Source organism: Mastigoproctus giganteus, chromosome 1 (genome assembly GCF_048544385.1).
Source record: "Mastigoproctus giganteus isolate SK-2022 chromosome 1, ASM4854438v1, whole genome shotgun sequence".
In the NCBI taxonomy this organism is placed as follows: domain Eukaryota; kingdom Metazoa; phylum Arthropoda; class Arachnida; order Uropygi; family Thelyphonidae; genus Mastigoproctus; species Mastigoproctus giganteus.
This window is the reverse complement of record NC_143575.1, coordinates 117308143-117335132: the sequence shown is the minus strand read 5'-3', so window position 1 is coordinate 117335132 and position 26990 is coordinate 117308143. Positions and strand designations below refer to the sequence as shown.

Sequence of the window (26990 nt, the reverse complement as noted above, 5' to 3'; positions counted from 1 at the left end):
GTTTAAACAAACAAGGAGAGGTAAGGTTTTATAATGATCTGTTACAAACAAGTTTTCGAAATAACGGCGGAGTCTTATGCTTAGATAATATTACAGTATTTACTGCAGATTTTGGTAACAGTGCTACTTTGATGTGTAAATGGTAGTATCCTTGTATCGATGTTATGGTAAGCGAAGGATTACAAGATTCCCCTCGCCCAATTCAAAATAGTTGACAGTGTGTCGATTTTCGTAAAAAAAAAAAAAAAAAAAAAAAAGACAAAAAGAAGCAAGTGACGAACTATCAAAAAAATAAATAACCACTTTATATCTGTAGAATAAAATTTTTCTTTGAAAGAATTGCGCAGTTAGCGGTCTAATATTGTTTAACAGATGTTCACAAAGTATGAAGCCCCAGAAGGGTCCATTTTTATGAGGCACTTTTAAACTAAATATGAATAAATCAATCCACTATTAAAAGTACGAAGCGTTTCTTTCAATCCCTGAGAATAAATGTATTAAAGTATATATTAAATGCATAGCCGAATCTTATATCAAATCTGTTTATTTTAACTTGTTCTGGAAGATGGGCGTGTGAAATTTATGAAATATTTCAAGGGGGAAGCAACGTATAAAGATTTGGGAACCACTGTACTAGACAGTTTCTATACAATACTTTAACACTTAGTTGTAATTTATCAGGTACTGGAAATATGAATTGTTAATTAGATGAAAATAGTTACCTTATTAATTCTAAAGTTAGACTCACAACAGTATGCTGTTCATTTATTAACTTTTAATATTTCGCTTCATATTTGTTCAATTTGCTACTAGTTTTTGAACTGGAGGTTGTTTATAGGTAACGTAACATCCTAGTAAGTTTTATTTAATATTTATCCCCCTAGATGGCGCCCATATCCATTCAAACTTAAATGGATGCTGATTTTTCGAATTCATGAAGATATTATTTGACTGAGATGCAACCAGAAAGTAATTTTGGGCAAAACTCATACTGGACATAGCTTATTTTTGTACATACAAAAAAAAAAAAAAAAAAAATTCTATTTTAACTTAGGAAATGACGTCGTTTCCTTTTATTTATTATTATTATTTTTAAATTGCTTCTTAAAGTGAATAGTAATAAACCTACAATAGGATGTTTGTAATAATTTGACCAGATAAAAGTAAAATTGACTTTTTTCAGAATGACAGATACACTACCACTGTAACCAGTTATTAATGTCAATTATCAGTAAAGGACCGAATATGTATGAAAGAATGGAAAAACTTAGGCAGGGCGAATTTTAATAAATGCCAAAAAAAAAAAAAAAAAACATTTCACATATGTTAAAGCCTTTTTTCATACATAACTTTTTATTACATTCAAATAGATTTAAGGAAAACCCAATAATACGAGATCAAGTCAAAGTCTAAAAGCGGCCCCCCCCCCCCTGACATCCAAGTAATCCTATGTTCACTCTCTGCTCCAAACTAATGTTGGTTTCCGTTGGGTTTTTTTTTTTTTTTTTGTGTAAAAAAAAAAAAAAAAAAGGATAAAATTTCGATTAAAATGGGCGAACAATATTTTTACGAAAGTTAATAATTGATACGCACAGTATAAAAAGGCTAAGGCTTCATAGAACTTAGAATTTTAACGAGGGGAAGAATCCTGAAGTAAGTTTAGTAAATAATTTATAAACCAAAGCATGGAAACAATTCTTTCCTTTACAAAAAAAAAAAAAATATCTCTCAGGTACGAATATAGTTACATCTATTTCTCTTCGTTGTTTCTCTTACTAGTGTGTGCGCATTTTGTGATCAGATTTTTGTCAGGTAAGTTGGTAATCTAATTTTTTGTCAGTTGGAACGAGAGGCCGAAGGTAGCATGGTTTGCTTGCTTTTTCCTAATGCACCATTTTACTTAGCTGCCTCTGAGCACTGGTGAGTGGGTGTTTTGGTTTTGTTTTTGGAAACCGTCACTTGTATGAATGAATTAAGTTTAGAATTTTGAATTTTTATTACGGCTTTCATGATGAAACTTGAAATTCAAAATGCGTTATTTTATCATCCTAAAGAAATCGATATTGTTCTATTGTATTTCGATTAATTCAATCGTAGTGTTATCATGTATTCAAATCTCGACCTCAAGGAAGTGGTGTTACAAGCAAGATATGTACATCACAGACGAGTATCGTGTGTTGCGAAGTTGAAAAAACCTTTCCAATTCACCCTCCCCATAAAGATAAAAACGTAACCTTTATATATTTTATAAATATTATTTTCGATAAATGTTTGACGTTATCAACAACGGGGTAAAAAAAAAAAAAAAAAAAAAAAAAAAAAATTGAAACAAAATAGGAATTCTTATAATACCGTAATGCCCTTGACGCCTATTGCCCATTTAATTTTTATCGTTTATTTAATCATTTTAATGTATATTTGTTGTTTTAATTTGATATTTGACCTGTTTAGGCCCATCACGTGTATTGATATTTCTCGAACTCTGTACGCGTAAATTTAAAATTTTCTTCATAAATTTCGCTTCTTACGTATAGTATTAAGAATCAGCACATGGCTTTCGAAGGTTCAATTGGTTGAGTGAATTGGTTAATTTAAATCAAATTGACCGATGAATGTATCAATTAGTTGAAAGTGTAATTTTCGCTATACCGCTTAACATAAAGCGGGAAGCGAGATTTGCATTTGGTAACAATAGTCATATCACGGTTGATTTCTTTTTGCCCACTTGTTATCGTATCATACTTTATAGTTGTTAGCATAATTTAATAATATTAATAATAAAAACTGTTTTATATTGTGGACATGTGTTGTGGCGGCCCCTAAATGTTAGTTCATCTCCACCATGATTCTCTGTGATGATATATATGACTCTGTACAATGGCCAGAAATCAGAGTAGTGCTATGTTTGTGTATATTGTTTAATTGCTTCTGGCCGCTTTGCAACCAGGAAGCAGCGATCACCAGGAATGCTACTTCCCAGGACCCATCCACGCCACGAGGAGGCTGGTTCAACCATACACTTACGAAACTGAACGTAATATTTACAGGACCCATATGAAGAAGCGCAAATCCTATGGGGGCAGCAGTCTCCTATAATCAAGTACGGTGGTGAATACCACAAAGAATCCCGCATCCACGGGAGGAAGTGTAATAGCAGTGGATGCCAGCAGTTCTAGTTTAATTTGATATTTAACTACGCAGGAAGCCCAATTCTTAGTACATGCAAGTGAAAATCACGTCTCTAATAAACTGGAGACCAGCGAAACCTGTCCCCGAAGGGACTAGTATTAAAAAAAAATAATAATAAATAAAACTGTTCCCAAAGGGACTAGGAAAATTTAACAATTTTAGAAAAAAAATAATAAATAATGGACCAAATATTATTACGTTTCAAAAAAAATAAAGTTAATTAGCTAAAATGTTAAAAAATTATTATTATTATTATTAAAGAAAAATAAATAAAATAATTAAGGGGAAAAAAAGATAGAGAAGGTGTAATAAAGGTTAACACTATCCTTGGGAAATAATGATGCTGAACTTCAACACAGGAAGGTCGTAAGAATAGTTTTGAGTACAGAAGTCAGCTCAGTAATTCGCACCGTCTGTTAAAAATGTGTAGCAAATTACTGTAAATTGTTTGTTAATATATATATAGTTTAAAGTGTATTGAAGTCTAACGGCACCAGGGGATTTCCCACCCATCTCCGCGTTGCTTTCATTGTAGGTATTCGCTGGGAAGGCCAGAGATTTAAAAGTGTATGGATTTTGCATAAGTGTAATGTTGTGTATCCATCTGGCCAATTAGCCGCTGGACCCCTGCTGAGGCCGAACATTGGCCCCGTGGAGGCAGACCAGGTACACAGTAGTATGAAACTTTACTCGGGTAGGCCCTGCCACCTAGTTTCCTGAGATTTCAGCGGCTAGGGCCTATAAAAAAAAAAATAATGCAACATTCAGCGATTTTCGGGTAAGACGCTAAAGAGATTATTAGAATCCAAAAGGGCATGCGTAACATCATTTGAATAATTAAAATTTTGGTAGTGTGGGGCATATGCTATGATGTTTAGTCAGAGTGGGAGGGAGATTGAAGGCTGCGGTGAAAGTCAGAAATATGGGGTCAATAGGGAAGTCTACCCCAGAGAAGGTCAGTGGGGCATCCCCATGCCCCACCAGGAAAAAAAGAGGAGTGGGAGAGGGGGAGAAGAAACAGCAGAGCCTTTCTCTCTCTCTCTCCCCCCCCGCACAGAATGAAGAGTAAAAGCACAGTGCAAGTGAGCACAGGTGTAGGATCGCCTTATGGCGTCGGCAGCAAAGCTGCGTGTAGTCACAGTAGTTGAAGTGTCCAAGCCCTGAAAGTTCGTCATTCCTGAGACAGTCCGGTCCCGTTGTTAGCATATCCATTTTTGTGCACGAGCGGGTATCCTCACACGCGTCAGTCATATTTCCGCTCTCTATCATCTATCAAGTAGGTTGTGTCAAGAGTCTGCGAGGTCCCTCCTTATTGAAGTTTCTTATATGCAGCAGCTGTGTTTTGCGCTCGAGGGGGAAAGCAGCTCTTGCACGGATTCAACTTTACTACTCCGCTGCAAACCAATATGGCTTCAGGCCAGGACTGTCAGCAATCGAAGCCATCAGAAACCTTATAAATACATGCCAATGCATGTCAAAGTAAATACTTTCTGGTGATCACTGTGAATTTTGGGGCGTTCGACTCCCTCTGGTGGCCGAGCGTACTTGAAAGACTCCGCAAAGCGCATGCTCCCATAAACCTTTACAATACTATCAAAGCATACCTGTCCCCACGAAGAATTCAAGTCATACCACCCTTCCAAAGAATAACAAGAAAATCCATAGAAGATGCCCGCAGAGGTTCGTTCTTGGCTCCCTGCTTTGGTATATAGTCGTTGATGACTTCCTCGACACCAACTTGGGAAGTAAAGTGTCAAGGCTTCGCAGATGACCTTGCACTGATGGTAGCGGCAGACTCCAGGGTCTAACTGGAGATACAGGGAAACCATGCCCTAGAGATTAGTATTAGTAATGGCCGCATAGTGCAAGAAATCCTATGGCTTATGCTGCACCAGCCACAAGAAAAAAAAAAAACCTAATAAAACAATGATAATAATTAATAAAAGAAAAGGAAATTAAACCTATCATCCTATGCGCTTCCCTCATCCGAAGGTACTATCCAGATGACCTTTGAATTTCCCCAAACTGTCAACCTCTACCACCCATGTAGGCAACTTATTCCAGTAATTTATAACTCGCTGGCTAAAATAAAACTTCCTGCAGTCCAATCTAAACATTTCCCCCCGTAACTTGAATTTATGTCCCCTAGTTCTAGCATCATTTATAATCTTGAAAATTTCGTCCTCATTCATATTACTGATGCCTATCAGAGGCTTAAACACCTCAATCAAATCTCCTCTAAGGTGTCTAGTTTCCAAACTGTGCAACCCACATATTCGAAGTCTTTCTTCGTAAGGACGTCCTTTTGCCGATCTCACCAGGCGAGTTACCCGTCTTTTCACCATTTCAAGAAGCTCGATGTCTTTCTTTAGGTGCGGTCTCCATACTTGAACACAATATTCCAAGTGTGGTCTAGCAAAAGCCTTATATAATGGGATTATCATGTCCCTATCTCTACCTGCAAAAGTTCGATAGACAATCGATAGGATACCATGGGCCTTCCTCGCAACCTGTTTACAATGCTCAGAGAATTTCATGTCTGACCGTATTGTAACACCCTAGTTCCTTTCCTCCAGTACTGGGTTTAGTTGAACTTCACCAAGTGAATAAGTTATTTTGGGATTACTGTTTCCGAGGTGTAATACCTTACACTTTGTTGGATTAAAGCATAGCTGCCATTTTTCTAACCATTCCTGAAGTCTATCTAGGTCTCTCTGAAGAAGCTCAGCTTGACGGTGATCATTAACTGCTCTACCAATTTTAACATCATCCGCAAATTTGGACATCACGTCCTCTATCCCTTTATCGATGTCGTTTATGAAAATTAAAAACAACAGTGGGGAACCCCACTTCTTACATCAACCCATTCTGAGGAATAGCCATTTATCACAACCCTCTGCCTCCTGCCCTGAAGCCATCCTACTATCCATATAAGGATTTTCCCAGTGATTCCAACCTGTTCCAGCTTATAAAGCAATTGCTCATGTGGGAACGAGTCAAAAGCTTTGCTGAAATCTAAATAAACAATGTCGAAATTTTTCCCTAAATCCGGCTCGTGAGTGACCCTTTCAAAATAGCGAACCAGATTTGTTAAACATGATTTTCCTTTTACAAAACCATGCTGAGTATCCTTGAGAAATTCAATTCGATCCTACAACAACTGAATAGATCCTGGAACAATGGGCAGAAGAAAACCTCTTACAAATTGAACCGACAAAAACAACATCAATTGTTCTCAAAGGAGCATTAAACATCAGAAGACCTCCGCAAATTAAAATAAAAGGAACAACGATATAGCTTACCACCCAAATAAAATATCTAGGTGTCAACCTTGGCAACAATCTCTCCTTCCAACATCACATCAAGCAACTAAGAATAAAAATTAGAAACTACTCTGCACTGGTCGCCTGTGCTACGAGACGCGACCGGGGCCTGAAAAAGCAAACTCTCTCTACTATAAGGCTAAATTTATACCAGCAATCTCATATGCTGCTCGAATCTGTTTCCACAAGACAGCCATGGCCATAAATAAAAGAACTGTTGATTCAATACAGAGATCAATTCTTTTACCAATAACCAGCGCATGCAGGAATGTCAGTATGCAGCCGCCCCAAGTGCTGGCTGGGGTTCTCCCGCTGGATATGGAGATTGTCAGGTGTGGCCTGTCATACTACCTATCTAAAGGGATGCCCGTCACATTCATGGGGTACAGCATCGAACCTACAAACGATAGAAAGACCGAAAAGACCCGATTATTGGAGCATCTGAAGGCAAGAACGGAAAACCCGCTGGACAAACAGTACCAAAGGAGAAGTGACAAGGAAATTTATTCCGGACATACACCAAGTTTACCTTAAATTACCACCTTGGATTTTACAGATGTTAGAGGATGTTCTTTCTGACACCCTTTCCTCAACATCAGGTAAAGTGTGTTTAGGGTCGAACGGCACCAGGGGTTCCCCCAATCTCCGCGTAGTTTAAAGGCCAGAGATTTAAAAGTATATGGGTGTGATGTCGTGTACCATTGTTCTTCTGGCCATTTAGCAGCCAGACCCCTGCTGAGGCCCGACGTTGGCCACACTTCGCCCCGTGGAGGCAGACCAGGTACCCAGTAGTTATAGTTTACTCTGGCAGGTCCTGCCATCTAGTTTCCTTAGATTTGAGTGGCTAGGGCCTTAAAAAAAAAAACAAACACGTTTGCGTGGGTTGATCGCTAGATTGAAAGACCGAAATGTGAGCGAACTTAATTTGGAACTATTAAATTTTGACCTGTGGGGTATACGCTGGTGAGCAGATAGAGAGGGAGAGGAGACTGAAGACTGGGGGGAGAAAGACAGAAGAAATGGGGTCAATAGAGAAGACCCCATTAACACCTCAACATCAGGTGTTATGCTTCGGGGCCTACCTGCTCGTACTCCATGTGCGAAGCGCCCATGTTGTCTAAGGCATTGATGTACCCTGATGAATGTGCGCCTGTTGGGCTGCCTTCGGCAGGGAAATACTTCTTGGTACAAACGTGCAGCCTCGAGTGCACTGTCGTTGGCTTTACCATACATGACGTGCATGTCCGCATACTCTTCGTTGCTGTAACGTCTTTCCACGTTGACTATCCCCTGACAAATACTAGTATGCCTGATACGTCTCAGAGCATTGAGAGAGGGGAAACGGAGTGAATGAGCGTAACCAGTAGTTTTAGTTTACTCTGGCAGGTCCTGCCATCTAGTAAACCTAAACAAACATGTCAGTGGTGGATCCCAATTCTGTACATTTCACCTAGTCAGTGGTAGATCCCAACTGTGTGTGTGTATGTGTGTATACACAGTATATAAAACTGGGAGAAAACCATTTTCTAACGTTCTTGTTGAGGGGGAAGGTAACTATAGGTATAAAAGAGTGGGTGACTTCATCAGTAATACCGAAATCTCATCGTGATTGCCACACACACTGGTAAGTTCATTCCAAATTATGTTTTTCATTTTTGATGCCAGCAGTTAGGTTACACGAGATGCCGAGTACATTGCCAGGAAATCCATGCTTTAGATGATAACACTGTCCTTTGAAGATGACATGCTGGTTTAGTGGTAAGACTCTAGCAGATCAGCGGACGACACTGTTCTGAAGGCCCAGAGCATAGCAAGTAGCATAATCCGTTGAATGGAGACAAGCTTGGAACGAAGTTTAACGTCAACTGCTCTATGAAACCACACTCCCGAAGCATATATTGTTATTGATATGAATACTGCTGTATAATATACAGAGCCGGAACTAGGGTCGGGCGAGCGGATCACTAACCCCAATTGCAGCATTTTAAGGGTGCATCCTACCAATTATATATTTTAAAATTGCTTCATTTTTGATTTAATTACAGTCGGACCTGTCTTTAATTAACTTTACAGCGAATTTTTTGAATTTCTTTTGGTTTAAAATGTAATTTTAAACCAAAATGTAAATTATTCTACAGAAACTTTTAAATTACATTTAAGTTTCTGTAGAATGAAGAAATTTTCCATATAACGAACGGATTACGAGAGACTTCACTTTGTATGGTTTGGTTCCATCTCGTGGCGGAGTACGTAAACGACAGGCCCCAGTTGGGACTTGTGGTTTACGTACTCCCCCACGTGGAGGCCAGCAAGGTGTTCCCTTAATGTTTGCTGTGCCAGGTCCTACCACCTATTTTCCTGAGATTTCAGTGGCCAGGACCTAAATAATAATAAATAAATAATAATAAAAAATAATTAAAATAAAAATTCTTCTTTTCTTTTGGGCACAGATAGTACATTATACGCTGTTTAGAGGGGCTATAAGGGATAAGCGCTGGAGGTGATAAGATTTCCTAATAGGTCAGGCATGAATTTTGGTGTTTTAAATTTGTGTGGGGGACGGGCGCTGTTGTAAGGGGAAAGAGATGGGAGGGGAGGTGGAAGACTGGGGGGGTTGGAAATTGGGAGTAAGGGGTCTATAGGGAAGATGACTGTTGTTGAAATAGTGGGGCCCATGCCCCACCAGAGGAGAAAGAGGGGTGGCAGCAGGCCGTCCCCTCTCCCCTGCTAGGGAAAGAGGAGTAAAAAGCAGGCTAGACAGAGCTGGGGCGCTATATGGCTGTATGGCATCATAAGATGCAATTTCGAGGTCCGAGTCCAAGTTGCAATCTTCGTCTTTGCATTGGTCTGGTGGAGGTCCAAGTCCAGAAGACATGTCCAGTTTGTTACGTTCATGTGTTGTATCTGCTTTAGGTGGTCACTAGTTCAGAGTTTCGCAGTCATCTCAGGTAGTTACGTCTGTGTTTTCATAGGTTAGTGATGATGTGGCAGGGATCTTTGTTTTTCAAAGAGTTTGCGGGCAAAGACAGTGAAAGCCCGGTAATTATTTTCTTCTTGCAATATTATTTCTTCTCGGTTTTTTAGCAAGGAATTGATGCGTGTATATAGCTGACAACTGAGGTCCTCATAGTTGTCACAATCATGGATAAGATATTCCCAGGTTTTCTGACCGCCGTTACAGCTCGGGTTGTCGGAGATTCCCAGCTCGTGGAGTTTCCCTCTGAAGGAGCCATGTCCTGTAAGAAGAAAGGTGGTGTGAAAGCCAGGGGAAAACCAGGACGGGGAAATAGGATATACCCTGCTGACATCGGGTATAAATTTTTTGGTGACTTGCCCTTTTGTGGTAAGATTCTATGTATTTTGCCAGATAGATTGCAGGTGTTCCGTTAACCAGATCATCAGCGTATGCCTTTATTTTCTGAGGAGTTGTTTTTCTGTGGATCTGTTGATGTAGCCTTGATAAGTTGTGGTTCTTCCTTTCGAATGTTGGTGTAGCAGCCCACAGCGCACAATCTCCAGGTCCAGGGGAAGGAAGCCCGCCAGGACCTGGAGCGCATAGGTGCTCACCGTGCAGCAGGCTCTAGTTGTCAATAGTATGGATCGGTGGATCGACTCCAGCTTTTTCTTGTTGACTGCTGTGTTTGCTTTCTGATACCAGGCGCCTGCACCATAGGCAAGGATAGGGATGAAGAGAGCTTTGTATAGAAGGGAAAGGGCCCTCTTCTTTAGTCCCTAGTCCTTCCTGGTGATTTTGGTTATCAGAGCCGAGAGCCTCCTTGTTTTCGTTCTGAGATAACAGAGTTGAGATGTGAAGTTCAAGTTTTGGTCTAGTATTATTCCTAAGTATTTTAGTTCCTGTTTGAGTTTGATGGTCGCTCCATTTATTTTGATTAGTGGAGGTCTACCAGGGTCAAGAGCACCCCTGAGGAGTATTGAGTTTGTGTTTTCAGTTGAGATCGTTAGAAGATTCCTCTTGGCCCAATCCTGTAGCATGTGTGTGGCCTGATTGCCTATGGCCTCCATTTGAGCCCTGCTGTCTGCTTGAAGCATCATAATCAGATCATCAGCGTATGCCTGTGTAATGACATTTGGAACATCCAGATTTAAAAACTCATCAAGCATCAGGTTCCACAGAGCGGCCCCAGGATGGATCCCTGGGGGCAGCCTCTGTAAACCGGATGTAAGATGTATGCAGTCACCTATTCCACATACCGAGAAATCATGCTAGTCAACTGCTTTCTATAGCCAGTCAAAAGATTAAGGCGTATTCCCGACACGGATAATAGCTTCTGGTCAACTTGTGTTCTTTGTTTAAAATAAAAAAAAATATTAAAAGATATACTGCATTATCTTTGTACGTGCTATTTATGATTCCAGAAATTTTTGTGAGAGTGAAAAAAAATTATAAATTCGGGATTTATGATCACTTATGGAAAAAAATATCAGCGAAGAACAGTGTTTTACAAATTTCGAAAATAACGGAATAACTCCAATAATTCTATGAAGTACGGGCCGTTTTGTGATGTCGCACCTCTGAGCTTTTTGGTTTGTCGTCAGACAAACCAAATATTTGAAATTTATTTGAAACAGATATTTGAAAAATCATGTTTTATCAATTCCGCATTATATAAAATCTGTAACCCATTTACAACTTTTCCAATTCGTTCATGAGTATTGTCTAATAGAATCTTTATCTAAATATAGAAATAGCGCTATGAATTTTTCTTACCCTGCCTGTAACAGTAGCTTCTTGTGAAAGGTCCTTCAAAGCGAGAAAAATTCAATTCAAATAATACACCTTCATTGCATATTTTTAGTTTATATTAAAAGTACTATATTTCACAATATTTTGTTTCTTTGATTTTATACAGATATATAAACATAAACCATCTGGTTTTCTAATTTATTTGTAGTTATATGTACTTTCTTTGTAGTTTATATAGAATTAAATTCTCTGTAGATATAAACGAATATTTGTAAGTTTCTTTTTCTTTCATATTTTTGTTTTGTTATATTCAAATATGCAAATCGTAGAAAGTGTAAAGTGTGTTTAGGGTCAAACGGCACCAGGGGTTTCCCCCGTCTCCGCATAGTTTACATTGTGGGTGAACAAGTTGACTGGAAAAGCCAGAGATTTAAAAGTGTGTGGTGTTGTTCATATGGTCATTTAGCCGCTGGATCCCCCTGCTGAGGCCCAACGTTTCCCCACTTTCGCTCCGTGGAGGCAGACTAGGAACCCAGTTGACTTAAGTTACTCTGGCAGGTCCTGCTGCTTAATTTCCTGAGTTTCAGCGGCTAGGACCTTAAAAAAATGAAGATATACATATATAATATATATATCCATGCAGTTGTAATTACTTTGAATGTTTGCATACAGCGCATATCGTCCATGCATTCATACGGCAGGAGTAGGGCAATGCGTGTGATAGACCGAGACTGGGCGAAAATTATTTTGGATTTGATTAAATTTAGTATGTAGGGAGTTCGCGTCGTGTGTAAGTACAGTGGGAGAGAGGAGGCAGAAGGCTTGGGGAGTAAAGGTAGGTGTAAGGTGTGTTGGGGTCTAACGGCTCCTGGGGTTCCCCCATCTCCGCGTATTTTCTATGTTTCGGGCAAGCCTGAGATTTTTTTTAAAAAATATATATGGTTCATGAGCTATGTGGCGTGTTGTGCCTTTTGTTCATCCGGCCTATTAGCCGCTAGGCCCCTAGTGGGACCTGACGTTTCCACACCCTGCCACGGGGAGGCTGGCCGGGTGTACCCAATGAGGCTATTTTTCTCTGGCGCGTCCTGCCACTTACTTTCCTGAGATTTCAGTGGCTAGGACCTAAAAAAATATATATATAAAATAAAATACATTGGAGAAGTCGCGAGCGTAGTTTAGTTAGTTAAGGTTCTTTTAAACATCGTTTGGGGGTTTACACTGAAAGTCTGTAAGGCTTAAAAGGTCGGGCATAAAATTTGGTGTCTTAAATTTTGATGTTGGGCTGATCGCTATGTAAGATGACAGTTTTGGGTGGGGAGGCAGAAGACTGGGGGTGGAAATAGGAAGCAAAGGGGTCGATAGAGAAGATGCCCCCGTTTTTCAGTGGAGCATGCCCCACCAGAGGGCAAGAAGGGTGGCAAGGGGAGAAGAGGGTTTCCCCCTGCGAGGAAATGGGGTTTAAAGAGGATCCTGCAGGTGCAGGATCTGAGAGCCAGATGGCGCTCTACTCTAGCTAAAGGAAGTGTAAAGTGTGTTCGTGTCAAACGGCACCAGGGGTTTCCCCCATCTCCGCGTGGTTTTCTTTGTGGGTGTAACAGATCACTGTTAAGGCCAGAGATTTAAGTGTATGGGATTTGGAAGTATTGTGTTGTGTATCATTGTTCCTCTGGCCATTTAGCCGCTAGACCCCTGCTGGGGCCCAACGTTGCCCACACTCAGCCCCGTGGAGGCAGACCAGGTACACCCAGCATAATTATTTACTCTGGCAGGCCCTGCGACCTAATTTCCTGAGATTTCAGTGGCTTAGGCCTTAAAAAAAAAAAAAAAAAAAAAGTAATAATAAATAAAATAAATAAAAATAATAATAATAACGCAATTTTAAGGGGTGGTTCGCTAATGAGGTTAAGTTTCGGAATTGATGCACGATTTGGCTGTTATAATTTGGAAGTTTTAAGTTTTTGTCGTGTAGGCGTACACTGATGTATAGAGAGAGAGTGGGGGGAAAGACAGAAGTATGAGGCCAATAGGGTAGACGACCCCAGATATCAGTGTGGCATGCCCATGCCGCACCAGGAGAAGTAAACGGGGGAGACGGGGGAGGGGACGGTCCCGGCCCCTCCCACCGCCAGGATATGGAGAGAAAGTGGGCCAGACTAGGTGTCCAACCCAGATCGCCAAAAGGCGAGGCAACAGCGTAGCTGCGATCACAGTCATGGTTTTTGGATGTTCAGTTCAGTGTCACTTCAGGTAGGTCACAGTCTTGATTCAGTCTCACTTGTCTCGTGTTCATCTTATGGGATAAGGAAGAGGAGTGATGACTCTGGTCAGTTTGTAGTACTGCTTTGATGTCAATTCAGGTAGTCATATTCGTTGAGAGCATCAGGCCTGGCCATTTGCACCAGATCATGAATGAAGAGTTATCTTTGTTGGTAATTTCTTTTGATCGGTAAAAGCTAAAGGTGGTGTAAGATGTATTTAGTGTCAGACGGCACCAGGGGTTTCCCCCATCTCCGTGTTGCTTTCATTGTGGGTGTACCAGTTCACTGGGAAATGCCAGAGATTTAAAAGTGTGTGGGCTTTGTATCTGTGTGATGTCGTGTACTGTTGTTCATCTGGTCGTTTAGCCGCTGGACCCCTGCTGAGACCCAACGTTGCCCCACCTTCGCCCCGTGGAGGCAGACCAGGAACACAGTAGTTTTAGTTTCACTCTGGCAGGTCCTGCCACCTAATTTCCTGAGATTTCAGAGACTAGGACCTAAAAAAAAAAAAAAACGCGCGCGCCCTTTTATATGCACGTACGTACAGACAGAGACATATATCCATCATCGTCGGTTTGATGATCGTTAGGTGAGGGGGATAATGCTTGCATAATAAAGGCCGAAAGAATGGGCGAACGGGAATTTTGACATAATTAAGTTTTTGTGTGTCGGACATTCGCTAGCATAAAGATAGAGTGGGTGGGAGACTGAAGGCTGGGGGGTTAAGGCAGAAATATGGGGATGATAGAGTAGGCAACCCCAGAAGTCAGTGAGGCATGCCCATGCCTCACCAGGAGAAAGTAGGGGGCGCCGGGGGGACTGTTCCACCACCGGCGCAGGGGAGGGGGTGGAAAGGCACCGGGCAAGGGAGCCCGGTGAGCTGAAGAACAGATGTTCTTTGGTTATAATGGTAGTGGGTTGTGGGCTGCGGCCATTTGGTTCCTCCTCGTCGTCCTCCTCGTGAACAGTGCCTGTGCATAATCCGAGAAGGCTTGATACTCCTCCTTTGTGTCTAGAAGGTGATGTTCTTGTCCCTGTGGTAAGTAGTGGATTCTGGTGAGTAAAACACCACGTAGGTCTTCATAGAGCCTGCAGTCATACATTAGGTGCTGCCAGCTCTCCAGCCCCCCGCAAGTGCAAGTTGGATCAACCTGAATCCCAAGTAGAGACAGTTTGGCATTAATAGCTCCGTGTCCAGTTAAGAGGTACGTTGCTTGTAGACCTGGGGAGAACCAGTTGGGTGAGGTTGGGTAGTTTTGTTCAATATGGGGTAGAAATTTCTTTGTGATCTCTCCCTTTTGAGAGTTGCTCCCCCTTTCCTGCCATGCCTGCTGCAGGTGAGTTTGTATCCTCTTCTTTTCCACATTTCTGTTGCTGGTTAGGTCAATAGTGAACCCCAGAAAAGTCTGTGGGGTGCCTTTGTCTAGGTAGTATAGTAGGCCGCGTTGTATGATTTCTAGGTCCAGCGGGAGAGTGCCTGCGAGCACTTGCAGGGCGTGGGGACTCACCGTGCGGCAAGCGCGAGTGATGGTTAGGAGGATGGATCTGTGAATTTCGTCCGTGATACGTCTGTTTGCTGCTGTTGTAGTTTTTTGAAACCATGCACCGGATGCGTAGGTGAGTATCGGAGTGAAGATAGCTTTGTAGAACAGTTTGTGGACTCGCTTTTTTAAGCCCCATTCTTTACGCGTGACCCTGGCAACCATGGCTGCGTAGCGTGTTATTTTTTTACGGAGATATTTCTGATGGTCCTGAAATGATAGTTTTTGGTCCAATATCACGCCTAAGTATTTCAGTTGGTTGGAGAATTTGATTGTTTCCTGCCCAATTTTTATTTGCGGAGGCCGCCTAAGATCAAGGCGTCCCTTTAGTAGGATGGAGTTTGTTTTTGTGGAGGATATTTTGAGTTGATTTCGGTTTGCCCATTCTTGGAGAGTGGTCAGGGCCCGATTTGCGAGGACCTCTGCGCAGCTCTTGAGTTTGCCTGTATCGTCAGAATGAGGTCGTCCGCAAATGCCTGAGATTGTACTTCATTGAGATCGATGTTAAGAAAGGTGTCCAAAACAATATTCCACAGTAGTGGGCCAAGGACCGAACCTTGGGGGCAGCCCCGATGGACATGCCTGGAGAGTGTGCCATAGGGGGCGGTGACTTTGATTGTTCTGTTGCTTAGGTAACTTTTGATTGTGTTATAGAGGTTTTCCGGCATGTTGGCTTCGCGCAACCTCGCTGGGACGCTCGGCCACCAAAGTGAGTCGAACGCCCCAGCGAAGTCCACGGCTATCACTAGGAAGTACTTTGTATTACATCTGTTTACCTTGGTCAGGAGGTGAGTTAAGGCATCCACGGCGGAGGTTCCCCGTCTGAAGCCGAATTGGTTTGCTGAGGCCAGGCCTGCCTCATCATAGTAATGTTGGATCCGTGTGTAAAGTAGTCGTTCAAATAGCTTACTGATAACTGTCAAAAGTGCAATGGGCCGATAGGAATCCGGAAGGTGTGGTGGCTTTGTTGGATTCTTTAGGATGAGTTTAACGTTTGCCATCTTCCAGGAATTCGGGAAGATACCTTCTCTGAGACAGAGGTTATATAGGTTTAGTAGTAAGTTCGGGGCGTACTCTACCGTTTTTTTTTGATAATTTCGGGTTCCAGAAGGTCCGGTCCAGGGCATTTATTTCCCTTTATTAGGTCTGCTGCATTGCTGATCTCTTCCATGGTGAAAGGGTGCTCTTTTGTTGCCGTTTGATGAGTCTCGTTGGCCTGGCAAACTCGGCTCTGTTCTGTTGTCATCGTTTGTATCTCTGGATGAAAGGCAGCGTCAAGGATATTGTTGATGGTGTGTTCCCAAGTGATAGTCAAGTTTCCTTCAGGTGTTTTAGTGGCTTCAACTACTTCCCATCTGGGAAGTTTGTTGGTGACGATCTTGTATACAAGTCCCCAAGGGTCCTTGTTTCCAGTGGTGGAGACCAGGCGCTCCCAAGATTGGTTTTTTGCTTTCTCTAATTTGTGCTGTATAGGCGTTTCTCGCCTCTTTGTAGCTCTGTCGTAGGGTTTCAATTTCCGCCATCGGCCAGAAGCGTCTGGCTCGCTGGAAGGCCTTTCTTCTTTCCTGTGCCTCCTTCCTGAGTCGCTGGAGGTTTTGATTCCACCAGGGCACTTTCCCTGGTGTTGGATTTTTTTTCCTGATGGCTGTGTCGCTGGCTTGTTTTATGATTTCAGTCGTTTTAATTTGGAGGATTCTTGGGTCCTCGATACGTTGGAGTTCTCTCTGTCGTTGTTGTATGCTATTCCGTAGGGTGGTCTGGAAGAGTTCCCAGTCTGCCTTTGCTATGGGATATCTATGGGCAGTTTGTCTGTTCACAGGTACTGTGGCCAGTGATTTGTTTAGACTGAACGTAATGGCGCGATGATCAGACGTTGTCCAGGCCTCACGGACGGTCCATTTGGAAATGTTGTTGGCAGCATTCCTAGTTGCCATGGTAACGTCTATAGTGGCCTCCCATAATGTGTTGCAGAATGTAGGCAGATTGTTGGGTAAGTTTAGTACAGTTAATGTTGAGGTTGCCAGGAACTCTTCCAACTTGGTCCCGTTTCTGGTACCCTGTCTATCTAGGGTATGGCTGTGCCACATTGGCGACCGGCAGTTAACGTCTGCTCCCACGATGATTTTTGCATTTGGGAGTATATCACTAGCCAGACTTAGGTACCTTACTGCGAAGTCGATGTCCTCACCCGGATGGCAGTAAAGACATAAAAAGTAAAGACAGGCTATGACATAAAACGCGCTCTATGGGGGCGACAGAGTAGATGTCCATGCCTCACCAGAAGGAAAAGGAGGGTCGGCGGGGAGGGACAGGGTGTGTCCCCTCCTCCCGCCTGGGTTTGGATTTAAAGTAATCGAGTCAGGTGCTCGATTTTGTTCGCCAGTATGGCTTGGTGGCAGCGAACTGCACGGTCCAGGTCGGTGCGTTCCTTTGACAAGTTCAGGGTTGAGGTCATTCACGGTTGTAAGCAGTGTCTTTTATTCTTAGTAGAGTTGGTTTCCTTGTAGATTCTACGATGCAGAAGTCATGACACCTAGTCGTTATCAGTTCTCAGCTTGAATTTGGCCTGTCTTCGAAGGTTTCTTCCGTTTTGATTTATTGCTGTTGGTCACAGTTTGGTTGTTGTACGATGAGGTTACATCTCCTCTTGTAGAGGTCTTCTGCGAATTTGGAGAATGCAATATATTGCTCTTTACTGTCGAGTAGGTGCTTTTTCCTGTTTCTGGGCAAGAAGGTGATCCTGGAGATGAGCCGATAGCGAAGGTCATCGTAGAGCCGGCAATCGTGCATGAGGTGTTGCCAGCTCTCAGACTCTCCAGGCGCAATATGGTCATAGCAGCCCTTGCGCCAATAAATCCCACTCCAACTCAGACTCTCCACAACAGCAGGCAGGGTCCTCTGTGATGCCCAGGGTTGTGAGTTTTGCCTTGAATGCTCCGTGTCCGGTAAGTAAAAAGATTGTATAGAGGCCCACAGCGGCCTCTTCGGATGTAATTTCTCCACGTTGGGAGGAATTTCCTAGTGATCTCTCCTTTGGGAGAGTTGTCCCATCTAGATTGCCATATATGCTTGAGGTGGGCAGTGAGTCTTTTCTTCTCGATCGCTCGGTTAGCAGTGGGATCTGCATTGAAGCCAATGAAGGTGCAGGCGTTCCCCTTAGATAATTAATAGAGGATTCCGATTCTGGCCACTTCCAGGTCGAGTGGAAGGGTTCTAGCCAGCACCTGCAGCGCATGTGTGCTTACTATGCTGCAGGCCCGTGTGATGGCTAATAGCATGGCTCTGTAGATGGAGTCGAGTAACCTGTGGTTAACTGCCATGGTGACTTTAGAGTACCATGCTCCCGATGCATAAGTTGCTATCGGTATAAAGGCTGATTTGTGTATGAGCTTGAGGGTTTTGCTGTTTAGACCCCAGTCCTTTTTTTGCTCCCCTGGTGACGAGGGCCGTGTAGACAATAACTTTCTTCCTGGTGTAGTTGAGATGCGGCTTAAAGGAGAGCGTGGCGTCAATAAGAAAACTGAATTCATAAAGATTGCAGAGGCGTAACAAAGGGAGTGCAGAGGGGGGGGGGGGAATTGCTGCTCGGTTAAGGAGGCACATACAAACCACATGTGATTTACATTTAGCCAAACTATAACAAATGTTTCAGGTGCCTGGCCTACGGGCACTCTGCACAAAATTGCTCTCATAAAACCGTGTCATGTAGTCACTGTGCCAATGGGGGTCACATCTTCGCAGAGTGCCCCAACAGAGAAGAATCACCAAAATGCATAAACTGTAAACGCAAGAACAAGGACTCCAATCACTCAGTCAGGGATGGCAAGTGCCCCGAGTTTTTAAAAGCGATGGAACTAGCAAATAAGCGTATCGTTGATGGATAATACAACAACAAGCAGAAATAACTTTGGCTATTCTCAAAATACAGACACAATTAGAATTTTACAGATAAACGCACAGCGCTCTCGAGCCGCAGCTGGTGAGATCAGAAACGTAGCCATAGAACATAATTATGACATTGTCTGTCTACAGGAACCATATTATTCATCCCAAGTAGGTGGAACGGCGCATAAAATCATGGGCTACCCCAATTCCACTAGAACCATAGCAACTTGTGATCCTCCACCCAAAACTGCAATTGTTGTGTTTAATAACGAACTAGTTATTACTGCGATTACAGGAGAATGCTCAGCGAATGCTACCTGTATCCTCGTATCCTCTAGTTCCATCTCTTTCTACCTAACTTCACTATACTGTCCCCCCTCAGAAGATGTGCATATAGCATTGCATCTACTGGACAAGATCTGTGATAAATTCGCAAATAATAACTTGGTGGTGGCGGCGGACCTGAACGCCAAATCGACGTTCTGGAACAGTGGCTTCACTGATCCTCGGGGAGCCCAATTTGAAAATTTAATTATGGCTCACAGCCTTTGTATTAAAAATGTACAAAATAAACCATTTACTTTCTCCACTACCAACGGAGAATCAAACATTGACGTCACACTTACTTCCATAAGGATGGATGACAAAACTGGAAACTGGGACGTGAAACCCTCCTTGGTGAACAGCGATCACAGGGCTATCACGTTCAACATATCAAAGAACTCCCAACACAATGACTTGACTGTCCCTGTCCATGACTTAAGAAGATACCGTACGGATAAAGTCAACTGGAAAAAATTCGAGAATTATCTGCGTACAGTATTTAATGGGGAGGATGCAGAAGCATTAAACCAACTATCGGCTTCAGAATATGTAGACACTGTTCAGCAACATCTATATATAGCTATGTCAAACTCAAGTAAAAGGAAACATATAAGAAAGCCTTCAGTGCCATGGTGGAACGCTCAGCTTTCTGATTTGAGGCTTCAAACTCAACAAGCCAGACGCTTATATCAGCGTAGTAGACATCTTTCTAACGAGGACGTTGAAAGGCTGAAAAACAGTTATAGAGAGAAAAGAAAATTATTCCATCGAGCCATATCTGAAAGTAAGAGGACCTGCTGGCAAAACTTGGTCAAAGATGTTGGGAATACCAACCCCTGGGGGATCATATATAAAATAATGAGGAATAAACTGATAAGTGGAGATATCTATCAGACTGTAATTAGTAATAACCTAGAAACAACAGACTGGCACTCTACTGTCGGAACGATCGTTGATAATTTGTTTCCAAAGGATCTACCTCACTGTGATACTCCAGAACAGGCAGAGATCAGGAGGAAAAACCAGAATTATGTTGGATCTACCGATGTTTGCCTTTTTACTCTCGTGGAACTAGGAGCTGCTACTGCTAAACTCAATAAGAAAAAATGCCCTGGCATTGACTTGCTAGAGAATTTGGTAATTGTGAAATTTTTTAAACTGTTTCCCAATATACTACTGAATATGTACAATAAATGCTTCCTCGAAGGACTTTTTCCCAAACCCTGGAAACTAGCTCTACTGAAAATTTTATATAAACCTGGAAAAGTCAAAACAAACCCAAGGGCGTACAGACCAATATCCCTCCTGGCTAACTTAGGGAAACTTTTTGAGAGATTAATTTCTCCCAGAATTGCAAGCATGTTATCGGACCAGCAATTGTGCTCAGATCATCAACACGGATTCAAAAAGGGTCACTCGACCGAAGATGCTATAATTTCTCTTCTGAAATACATCCAGGATTCTCACAGTAAGTATGTCTTGGGGGTGTTCGTGGACTTCGAGGGCGCATTCGACTCCCTATGGTGGGAGAGCGCCCTCGGGTCGCTACGTTCAGCCATGTGTGATAATCATATCTACCAAATTATGAGATCATACTTTCAAGACAGACAGATCAAGGTTTGTGCCAAACACCTGACTTACAGCACAACTGCTTCCCGAGGGTGCCCGCAGGGTTCAGTCCTGGGGCCTCTCCTCTGGAATGCGGTCTTAGACCAATGGCTGACAAAGAAAAATGGAGATTGCAAAAAAATTGCATATGCAGACGACTTGGCGGTTGGCGTTACTGGAATGTCAAGAACAATCTTGGAACAAAAGATCCAAACAATATTGGATGATTTATCCAACTGGGCAAATCTAAATAAGCTCAAAATTTCCCCTACAAAAACAAATTTCATGGTTTTTCGAAAGCAATTCAATTATGGCAGACCTCCCAGAGTTATCCTAAATGGCTCACAAATCCCCTACGTATCCAGCACCAAGTACTTGGGACTTACAATAGATGACAAACTAAACTTTCATACTCACGTATCCAAAATTTCTGAGAAAATTAAAAACTTCACGGCTGGAATTGCAAGGATTTCCAGAAAAGAATGGGGCCTCAGCAAAAAGACGTTGTCTTTATACTATAAGACTATCTTCCTACCAATTGCTGCGTACGCAGCAGGTGTTTGGTTCTGGAGGGTCTCAAAAACTAAGATCAGGACTAAACTTCTTTCATTACAGCGTTCGGTGTTGCTCACACTTCTACAAGCTCCTCGGACGGTGTCGAATAATGCCCTACAAGTTCTAGCAGGAACCCTGCCTCTGGACCTTTATATCTCCTACAGGGGTATGATCTACTATCTCAAAAAAGGAATTTCTGTAAATATTTTTAACATTGTAACAGACCCTACGAACAGAATAAAAGAGGAAAAACGAAGACTCTGGAAGGAACTCACCGCTGTTTGGCAGCAAAGATGGGCTGAAAGTGAACACGGTGAGGTCACACGAAGATACATCTCAAATGTTGAATTCGCGTCATTACCCACAGTCTCAAAATGGTTTGTGCCTAGCATGACTACATCATATTTAATGACTGGCCACGGATCGCTCAGGGCTAAACTTTTCGAAAGGAGCCTTGAGCCTGACCCTTTCTGTCACTGCGGAGCATCTGAGACATGGCAGCACGTTCTCTTTGAATGTAATGATTATTCCAATGAAAGACAGGTACTGCTGAGTAAAATAAATAATCTCTCAGAAAATAATGTACATTTGCTCATCGAAAATTCTGATGTCTTCACTACATTTCAACAGTTCTCTGCGGCAGTTTTCAAGAAAAGACTTGCGGCTAGAAACTCTACTGTGGTGTCATAATGATCCAGATTAACTCACTTTTGGGAAGAACATATCGGAAGATAGCCATCAACGCAACAGGAAATGACAGGTAGACCCCTTTCTCCTCTAAGTGATGCTGGATGGGATTACAAGAAGCTTTGTGTATAAACTGGCCTAAATTATTAGGAAGCTAACCTCGAAGAATTGTAATATTTATATGTAACTTAAATATTTATATGTAAATGTAAATTTATATGTAACTATTGGTAAGTAACAACTTATGTTGCTGTAAAACCGACTGTAAATAATTTTCAAATTCTGTTGCTAGAACTGTCAAACAGAGAGAGTGTTAAATCTCACTGTAATGTAAATAGTGATCAATGTTAACAGTTTATTTCCTTGTTAATGCTAAACTTAATAGGATAACTGATGTATAATGCTACTGATAACCGAAGGTCTCTTTACAAATGTTTGTCTTGGCTGTGTGACTTCAATGGGTTTTTGGAGCTCCAGCCTTGTTTTTTTTTTTTTTTTTTTGCTGGCTCTAGGCCTGGGCAGCCTGTGAGCGAGATAGCGGGCACCCACTGGTATTGCACTACCTCCAGTGGGTGCGGGATTTCGTGCACTTTGGCATGTAAAAGGTTTAAAAAAAAACCAGGTCTGGCTACTCGCGCCTGGGGACAGGCACCAGATAGCAGCTGCACAGGTATTGGCTGCTCCTTTGCAGAGGTCCTACATTCAATACAGATCCACTAGGTGGAGATGGGTTATGCCTAGGGGCCACCCTTGATACCAGGACACACACACACACGTGTTTTGTACTGTTTCCTCAACTGTATTGTGAACAAAATATATATATATATGCTAGGGTAATTATATAAATGAGAATGAAAATGTACATAAAATTGTATATAGATTATTGTTTATGTTTCTTGAAATTGTACATAATATTTGGGTGTGTAAATAAATGAAAAAAAAAAAATGAATGAAACTATAGCATTCTGTAAACAATACGATAACTGTCGGAGTTGAACTCTGTTCCGGTTGCCGCCGCTACACTGATCAGTTAAATGTATACACGCATACATGTTTTTATTTAGCCTTTGAGTGTTTTATTGTTATTTATGAATTTAAAGCAAATAAATAAATCTTTATTTGTCCTACCAAAATAAATAGTGTTACCTCGTTGAGTGACAAATTCCATTCACTGCAGTAAAGTTCCAGGTTCCATTTACTTATAATACAATATAATGGAATACATATGGACATATGTATAGGGTGGCACCTAGAACGTCTGTTCAACTCCGCCTCGTGTCTCTCTGAAGAGCAGAATCAACTGTAAATAGACCAGAAATGTGTTGGTGTAGGTTTGTGTGCATTCGGTGTGTGTTCTGTTATGTTCTGGCCGCTTGGCCACCCAGAAGCATCAGTCACCTGGACAGATGATTCTGGATACTCTTCCGCCCCACGGGAGGGTCGGCCGGTTCCAATAGAGCACGTGATGTATCAAAAGAGACTCTGACAGACCTAGTGATGCCGAAAGGTGGTCCAGGATCCTCTGGGACCCATTCCAGAGGAAAATAAAGAGAGGAAGGGGAAAAAAAAACCCAATCCATAGTGCTGGTTGAAATAAAATATAATAATAATAAATAAATAAATAAAACATTACTGCCAAAAAAAAAGACACACTTGTGATATTAATAAAAAATAAACAAATAAAAAGAAAAGAGACTGGTGCTGGTAAAAAAAAAAAAAAAAAGAATAAAGAAAAAAAGAGAGAGAGAGAGAGAGAGAGAGAGAGAGAGACTGGTGCTTGTAAAAAAAAAAAAGAAAAAAAAATGCCGCTGGTTGATAAAAAAGAAAAAAAAAAGAGAAAAGTAGTCTTCAATTAGTACTCTTGTATCCGGGATAATTCAGATGTGGAATTTTGAGCGTTCCCCGAAAGTACATGTTTTGTCATCCAGAATAGCAGAGAAGAAAACTATTGTCCCACTTACACAGGTGTATTTGGTGGATTGTTTTGGTTTACTACTCCCGCGTTGATTCTCTTTCTTCTTAAAGCAAACACCTCAGAGGCAAAGTTCTGAAGAGCTGAGAGATGGTTCTTATTCTGCAGAAGCAATTCCTTCCGCCCTGGAGAGAGATCTGAAACGTCAGTTTGGACCTTCACCCTAAGATCGTCGTAGATTGCACAGTTAAAGAGGAGGTGACTCCAGTCTTCTGTATTCCCGCAACTTCAGAGATCAGTGTGATGCAAGCAAAACTGAAAGAGTTTGATTGAGAGAGCCATGTCCAGTTAACACAATGGAAGTTTCCATAGTTAAGGAGCACATCGTTTTAACCGATTTAGAGAGTAAGAAGGTCACATCAGGCAGGAATTTTCTTGTGGCAGCTCCAAGTGGGGAGGTGTCCCGTCTTGTCTACCAGATGCTAATTAGCTCGTTAAAGCATCTGGATTTCTCGTTTTTAGGACTTCATTTAAATTTAGCTAGATACCAAGTAATTCTGAAGGTATTTGTTTTTGGGTCGAAATCAGAGGGCACGGTAGATGAGAAATAGATCCACCGGAAGGGACCCCGCTATAACTTGCACTGCAGCAGTGGAAACTGTTCTACAGACTCAGAGAATGGAGAGCAGCATGCTCCGTTGGATGGAATTCAGTTTTAACCTAATTTTGGAATTGGTGGCCCGGTGCAAGGAACAGAAAACATAGTGATCAGATTTACACTGCATATCTGTCTAGAGTCCTGACAGTTAACTTGCAAATTGCTCAATATAACAACACCGCCACTGAATACACTATAAGCACACCATTGAGTACATGCAGTTGTTCAAAAAACGCACAGAAGTGTTAGGCGACAGTAGCTTCAGCGAACTACATCGCGATTTTGTATGAGATTTGTATATGATCTTTAATCATGGGTTTCCCTGCGGAACCCGCCGATTGCACAAGAAAAGTTTGTATATATGTTTATATATACAGGGTTGTTAAAATTAAAGTATCCCTATGTAGAGGGCTCCGGAGCGAGTTATAAGGCTTGTACTGAAGAGAAATTTGCACAATAGGCACAATAAAGAATGCGCTCGCCTTTTATTGGAAAAAAAAGAATAGTTACAAAATTTGTCACTATATGGCGCTGTGTCACTATATGGCGCGTAACTATCTTAGTTACGATTATGGAAATAACGTAAGTTATTTCCACAGTGTCACTACTCAGCTCTGCTGTACTGTATAAAAGGAAAGCAGTCTCTTCAAAATCATACAGTAGATGTGTGCCTGCACTACAGCAGCAAGGCCAACAACCTTTCAGGAAAAGGCGCTATTAGTGAAGCTTCACTATCAGAACAGCAACAATGCAGCTGCGGCTATCAGAGAATTCCGGCGTCAGAAACACATAAGACCCACGTGGACCTATGACTGTTGGTGCTGTCTGCAAAATGATTGCCAAATTTGAAGCGTCAGGACAACCAGGTAGAGGTCGAAAACGAGTGGACTCCTCTCGTGTTGAAGATGTGGTTATGGCTCTCGTGGATTTATCAAGTAAATTTCCATGTGGTAGCGCATGTGTGGCAGCTGTTTCTCGTGAAGTGGACATGCCGTATTCCACTGTAAGGCTAGTAATGCGTCAGGTGTTGCGGTACTATCCTTACAAGATGCGCATACTACAGCAGCTAAAGCATGGTGACGCAGATATTCGTTTCACATGAACACTTCAGTTTCTGGCGCGAATGACAGTGGATATCACTTGGCCATGGAACATACTTTGGAGTGATGAAGCCCATTTTTGCTTAAATGGACAAGTGAATACGCACAACTGTTGCATTTGGACAACAGAAAAGCCTCGAGTTATTCAAGAGGTCCCGTTTCATTCAACAAAAGTGACAGTGTAGTGTATTGATGTCTAACGGCACCATGGGTTTCCCCCATCTCCGCGTTGCTTTCATTATAGGTGTACCAGTTCACTGGGAAGGCTAGAGATTTAAAAGTGTGCGGATTTTGTATATGTGTAGTGTTGTGTATCGTTGTTCATCTGGCCGTTTAGCCGCTGGACCCCTACTGAGACCCAACGTTGCCCACACTTGGCCTTGTGGAGGCAGATCAGGTACACAGAATGAAATTTAACTCTGGCAGGCCCAGCCAACTAGTTTCCTGAGATTTCAGTGACTAGGGCCTAAATAAAAAAAAAAAAAAAAAAAAAAAACAACATTGGTAGGGGTGAGCGCTGGAATTAGAAAAGCCAAGTGAGGTTTATGCGGTTTAATTTGGACGAAGTTAAGTTTTTGCAGTTTGTGTGAGGTTATATGCTGGCGTATTAGGCAGAGTAGTGGGTGAGACTGAAGGCTGGTGGGAAAAGACAAAAGTATGGGGACGATAGAGAAGGCGACCCCAGGATTTTCAGTGAGGCAGGCCCGTGCCCCACCAGGAGAAGAATAAGGGTTGGCAGGGGAGGAGAGGAGAGAAGACTGTCTCCTCCTCCCCGCCAGGGGAAAGGGAGTAAAGGTACCATGCAAGGGAGCCCGGTACAGATCACCATCAGGCATTGACAGTTGAGAGCACCTGAGAGTCCAAGCGATCTGAACCGCATCTTCATTGGTGATCTTTTTCAATGTAGGAGTCAAATCCCAGTCGCAAGGTCATACATGAGCGGTCTCGTCCTATGGTTGGTCATGTAACATGTACAGGTCGCCTATTGTGCATGTTATGAGGATGCAGCCTTGGGTCCTGGTTGTTTAATTTTCTTAGTTCTTGCGTTGGTCATTTGGTTTAGTCATACAGCTAGTGGTCCAGTGCGAATGATTTGTATCCAGTTCATGTCAAGTCCTGTGTCAGTTTGTCTCTGGTTCAGACTTAGATCTTCCTGGATGTCAGTTCCCTCGTGAACAAGGCTAAATGATGGTCATGTTCGTGGTTGTGGGTTATTTGGTACAGTTTTATTGTGTATTCCTGTTT

At 42.2% G+C, this 26990-nt stretch overlaps 1 protein-coding gene across 4 annotated transcripts in view; it reads left to right on the top strand.

Annotated features, from left to right (window-relative positions):
• The window catches only part of LOC150091107 (neuroligin-4, X-linked-like), a 600809-nt gene that overhangs the window by 545 nt on the left and 573274 nt on the right, over positions 1 to 26990 (top strand). The window lies entirely within an intron of this gene.